The sequence below is a fragment of the Delphinus delphis genome, chromosome 17 (assembly GCF_949987515.2).
Source record: "Delphinus delphis chromosome 17, mDelDel1.2, whole genome shotgun sequence".
Taxonomy (NCBI): domain Eukaryota; kingdom Metazoa; phylum Chordata; class Mammalia; order Artiodactyla; family Delphinidae; genus Delphinus; species Delphinus delphis.
The window spans coordinates 42,517,983-42,523,663 of record NC_082699.1 but is presented as its reverse complement, the minus strand read 5'-3'; positions in this window follow the sequence as shown (position 1 = coordinate 42,523,663).

Below are 5,681 nucleotides of genomic sequence, written 5' to 3'. Positions count from 1 at the left end.
AGCCAGGTAGGGAGAAGGTGGAGAGGGTGGGAAAGGCAGAGAGGAAAAGGGCTTCAGCAGCGACAGGGATGATGTCAGGGAGAGAGAGGGCGAAGGCCTGGGAGGGCTCATCTGAATCATCGCGAAATCTCTGGGGAGGGGAGGAGGCGATTGTAGCCAGTGGTATTGATTGGTGACTAGATTTGTGATGACAGTCTTCTTACATAACTTCAGTATTGTTACCACAAGGAAGTTTAACGTTGATAACATACTATTTAATCCACTCTCTCTTCGGGTGTGGTCAATTGTCCAACTCAGGACCACACTTTGCATTTAGGTGTCGTGCCTCTCTTGTTTGCTTTAACGAACTAAAGTAGTTCATCAGTCTTTCTTCGTCTTTCGTTTCTTGTTTTGTTTTGTTTTTTCTTTGTTTTGAGAACAGGCCATTTATTTTGTAGAAAGTTTCTGTTTGAGTCTGATGTTTCCTCATGATTGTTTTCAGGTGATGCAGTTTTGTCTGGAATGGGCAGACGTTAGTTGTCTGTGGATTCATATAAAGGGGCACATGATGTTAGTTTGCCCTATTATTGGTGATATAACTTTTTGCTGCGTGCGGGCTTTCTCTAGGTGCGGCAAGCAGGGGCTACTCTTTTTTTTTTTTTTTTTTTTTTGCGGTACGCGGGCCTCTCCCTGCTGTGGCCTCTCCCGTTACGGAGCACAGGCTCCGGACGCGCAGGCTCAGCGGCCATGGCTCACGGGCCCAACCGCTCCGCGGCATGTGGGATCTTCCCGGACCGGGGCACGAACCCGCGTCCCCTGCATCGGCAGGCGGACTCTCAACCACTGCGCCACCAGGGAAGCCTCCTAATCTCCTTTTCTTATAAGGACACCAGTCTTATTGGATTGACATCATTTTACCTTAATTACCTCTATAAAGGCCCTAGCTTCAAACACAGCCACATTATAAGGTATAGGGAGTTAGAGCTCCAACATACAAATTTGGTGGGGACACGATCAGCTCATAACACCATCATTATTTATTTTGATGCTCAAATTGCCTAAAATTTGTCATATTTCCCTCTATGGGTCATGGGGTACACAGCTATGGACATTACCATATATTTAAAGGTCTCTCCCTCCCTCCCTCCCTTCATTCCCATCTTCCCTTCTCCTCCCCCTCCCGATGCTGTCTCTATTCTCTCTCTCCATCTTCCGCTCCCTCTCCCTTCTGCAGCGCAAGCCTGATGAAGCCTTGGCCATCCAGCAGTCGGTTCACAAATCCCTTGGTAGGAAGAGGAGACTGGGTATCTTTGAGGAAGTACGCTTCATAACATTACAAATATGTACTGTGATTCTTCTCCTTACCTTCTACCTGGGGTTACAAGGAAAGAGAAGTACTTTGAAAGTGGCTAATGATTTGGCTGGATTCCAAGTCAAGAACTGAGAATACAGGATTTGTGCCAGGAAGTTTAAAGGAGGAATGTGGATGGACCTTTCTGAATAAGCCTAGATTTGGGAAATATTTCTCATATAAATGTTATGAAAAGGCCCTGTAGAAGTCAGTGTGGGCTGCCATAACAAAATGCCATAAACTTGGTGGCTTAAACAATAGATGCTTATTTCTCATACTTCTGGGGCCTAGGAAGTCCAAGATCAAGGTGCTGGCCGATGTGGTTTCTGGTGAGAGCTTACTTTCTAGCTTATGGATGGCAACCTTCTCACTGTGTCTTCACGTGGGGGGTTGCGAAGGGGGGGAGATCTTCCTCTTCTTGTAAAGCCAGAGTGCTATCAGATTAGGATTCCACCCTTATGACCTCATTTAACCTGAGTTACCTCCTAAAGACCCTGTCTCCAGATTGAGCCACTATGCGGGTTAGGGCTTCGACATAGGGCTTTGGGGTGGGCCACAAGTCAGCTCATAGCAGGCTCCCACTTCAGATGATTCTCTTTCTTTTTTTAAGTGAAAGCCACATTTTATTTAGCTAGTGAAAATTTTCAAAACTCCATTGTTACAAAAAGGAATGCAATCACTCACAGATTAAACATAAATACATGACTTGGAATTCTCTGCCTCTTAATGCTTTCGTGCTAAACCAGGGCTTATTGAGCCCAGGTAAGTTCCCCCTTTTCCCCATCAATTATGTTTTAGGAGTTGACTTGGGTATCTTACTTTGCCTCAGAGGTAACTTGTTAGTCAAGTCATGGTCTCTTCCATTTCTTTCAGAGGAAGCATTTTATAATCAGGTGAACAGTAATAATCAGGTGCCCCACGGATGTTAGGAGATCTTTCTCACGAGACACCCCAATGCTTGCTCAATGGGCTCAAGTATAAAATGACAAGGATAGAGGTATGTACGGGCTCACACCACTTAACATGGTTTTCCTGGCTGAGTGCCTGATTTGCCAGCAGCAGCAAGAGTAACCAACTGTAAGCCTCTGAAATGATATCCTTACTTTGAAGATCTTGCTTGCAGAAGACTTATTGGACCTCTTTGGGGACAGTAGAGAATCTATACTGTAATACACACTGGATTAAATTTGCTTTTCCTGCCCATCATGCCTCTGCCAACACCATCAATTAGGGGATGGTATTATCAAGCCATTACACATCCATCAAGACATTACATTCAGTATCATATCTTATCAAAGAACTCACTTTACTATGAGACAAGCAAGGTAATGGGTTAATTTCTATGTGATTTACCGGTCTTTCTATATACCTCATCATCCAGAAGAAGCCAAACCTATAGGATGATAGGGTGGCACTCAGTTATGGCACAGACAAGGTGAAGCACCTTTGAAAGTTGGGATGCTGTCCTGAGGTTTGCAGAGTGTGCTCTGAACCAGTGACTAATAAATGGCGGTGCCTCCCCCATGACCAGTATACACAGATCCAGTTCTTGCTCTCCAGGCTTCCTGTTCATTTGGTGAACTACAGAATAAATTCCTTTTCTGCTTAACTGGCTAACTTGTTTCTATTACTTACAAAATAAGTATCTAAGCTAAGATATAATGCTTACTCTCCCTCCCCTCTCCCAGACCACACTCATTCTTAGCAATTACCAGTCCTTATTCCTTTAGTCCTATCTTGATAATACGGAATCATAACTGATACTGTGATTTTACAGGCTGATGTGGTACATCTTGAAGGCATAGTTCATAAATCTTTTTTACCTTCAAGGACTCCTTTTATCACTTTTCTTTGACATACCCATGTTATGATGTTGTCACAAAATTGCATTTATTATCTATTTCTCCTTTAAGTAATCAGGGACATTTTCTGATCAGCATGACATGCAGTGTTACGGAATTAAATTTTACTTAAAAGAGAAAAAAAAGAAGCCTGTGCATTATAGCTTTATTAAGAATAAAAGTATATGTTAGACTTTTCAAATTATTAAAAATAAAACGTAAAACGTCATACTTTTGTGGACCCTTAGAAACACAGGAATCTCATTTAACACTGAAATTTCAAAAACTGACTCTAAGAAATGTAAAACTACTCTACTTTCCAAAAGTGTCACTCCTCCACAGTAAAATAGTGAATAAAGTGCTCTGGGTTCTTTGTATGCAAGAGTATAAAAATATACCCATTTTGAAGAATGGAAAAATTATTTTTAAGAAAATAGGAGAAGGTGTTTCTCTGCCCTATTTTTAACGCAGTGCAGTCTGGAGCATTCCCAGTCTGAACAGAAAGGGGTATAGGAGAAATACATTGGATTCTTCATTATTGTGGAGGCAGAAAGGGTGGAGAGGAATAGGTGGCATTCATTCCCTCTTGTCCTCTATGGGTTCAGAATTCATGTCTCAGTGTATGTATGTTTAGCTAGCTGAAAGGCCACCAACATTCACTGAGTTTACAGGGTCTTTTCACTTGGATTCACAATCCCTCCCTCTCCCTGCTTTATTTCTGAGCATGTTTAATGTCCAGGGTGCCTTAAGAATATGAAGGCTGAGTTATGACAACGAATATGATAGATTTAACTGCTTAACAATAAGGGGATGGGCCAGTGTACTGAACCAATGAATAGCAGATGATCTTGTTGGTATTTGCTCTAACAGGGAATGCAGCCTGTCACTTTTCATTCTCATAGCAAGTAAAAACCAGAAGCACAATAAATGCAGGTGTTTGCAGAATTCTCAGAAATTTAGAGCAGTGATTTTGGGGAAGGAAAACCAGAGAGCCTTGTGTGAATTCTGTCCTGTCACATTTACCTGTTGGTATTCTTTCTAAATCACTCTGAAATGCTACAGACTAGCATCCAGAAAAAATAAAATAATGTCTGAATGGCAAAGTCCTTTCTTGAAACATATAAATTCCTCGACTTTTTGGTATGAAGATTTTCAAACTCACAAAAAGTTGAATAGTACGATGAATACCTGTATGCCCCCCATGTGGTTTTTCATTTTTATTTTTTAAAATATTCTTTTTTTTTTTTTCTGTAGTTTTACTTATTTATTTATTGGCCATGCTGTAGGGCATGCAGGATCTTAGTTCCCTGACCAGGAATCAAACCCAGGCCCCTGCCGTGGAAGCGCAGAGTTTTAACCACTGGACCACCAGGGGAGTCCCACCTCACCGTCCCCCCGCCCCCCCCGCACTGTAAAGTCAAGAGTTGTTAACATGTTGCTGCATTTGCTCTACCTACTTGTTTATCTACATTTATTTTAGGATTTTATTTACATTTATTTTAGCAATTTGGAAGTAAGTTGCAGATATTATGACACTTCATCTGTAAATACTTCAATACACATCTCTTTAGAATAATGACGTGACTTAAAGTAGCTATTTTTAACGAAAGTAATAGTAATCTTCTAACACAGGGGTCAACAAAGTATGGCCTGCAGGCCAAATCCTGACTTTGTAAATAAGGTTTGACTGGAACACAGCCGTGCTCATTCATTCAATGAATGAAATTCATTCATTTACGTATTGTGGCTGCTCTTGTGCTACATCAGCAGAGTTAAGTGGTTGCCAAAGAGACCATATGGCCCAAAAGCCTAAAATCTTTACTATTTGGCTTTCTACAGAAAAAGCTTGCCAACTCCTGCTCTAATAAATACAAGTGTGGAAATATTTACAAAATCTTCATGAGCCAAAGGATTTGACTGTCGTTCTTGCATGGCAAGTGTTTCTTCCCCTAGCGTTTGGGTTTTGCAATGTGGTGAACCACAACTTAAGCTGTGGATGGGTGGCTGCAGTGGGGAGTTAGGGAGATAGGAGTGGGGCTGAGGAAGAGACCTAACATCCACTGCACACTTATTATGTACACGGCCCTGTTCTAGGTGCTTCATACACCGTTATGTTTACTGTGATCCTCATAACAATACCATGAGGTAGACATTATTATTCCAGTTTTTTGATGAGGAAGCTGAAGCTTAGAGAGGTTAGACAATTTGACCAAAGTCCTGCAGGTATTAAATAGAAAAACCAAGAACCTAAATATATCTCCAAAAAGATATGGCAAAAATCAGTTAAGATACCCTAGGAAGAATTCTCAAACATTTTGTGGTCATGGTTCATATATATGAATGTATGGATGAATGAGTACTTTGGGCTTCCCCGGCTTCCAGTACACAACCATGGTAAGATCCCTGTGAGAAAGCACCTAAGGCCTTTCTTTAAAATATAGTGAGGACGGGGCTTCCCTGGTGGCGCAGTGGTTGAGAGTCCGCCTGCCGATGCAGGGCACACGGGTTCG